We start from the raw sequence: 281 nt of genomic DNA on the forward strand, positions 1-281 counted from the left end.
ATTAGGACTGGCTCCAAAACACTTGTTGTTCTCAACTCTAACGATGTCGCCAAGGAGGTGAGTGCAACTTGCTTTGCAGTTTGTCTAGTACTTGGTAAGAAAATGATCTGTTCTTACATTTGATAGTCATTCTGGCTTTGTATAGGCTATGGTGACAAGATTCTCGTCGATCTCAACAAGAAAGCTATCAAATGCAATAAAGATCCTTACTTGTGATAAAAGCATAGTTGCCCTGACTGATTATGGTGAATTTCATAGGACAGTTAAAAGGCATATTCTCA

The 281-nt window shown here is 38.4% G+C and overlaps 1 long non-coding RNA gene across 1 annotated transcript; it reads left to right on the forward strand.

Moving 5' to 3' along the window:
- Nucleotides 1–257, forward strand: LOC110011553. Its single transcript, XR_002286554.1, has 2 exons — nt 1–57; nt 146–257. It is a non-coding gene; the product is annotated as an uncharacterized LOC110011553 (long non-coding RNA).
- The last annotated feature ends 24 nt before the right edge of the window (nt 258–281 follow it).

The sequence above is a fragment of the Sesamum indicum genome, unplaced genomic scaffold (genome assembly GCF_000512975.1).
Source record: "Sesamum indicum cultivar Zhongzhi No. 13 unplaced genomic scaffold, S_indicum_v1.0 C07844, whole genome shotgun sequence".
Lineage (NCBI taxonomy): Eukaryota > Viridiplantae > Streptophyta > Magnoliopsida > Lamiales > Pedaliaceae > Sesamum > Sesamum indicum.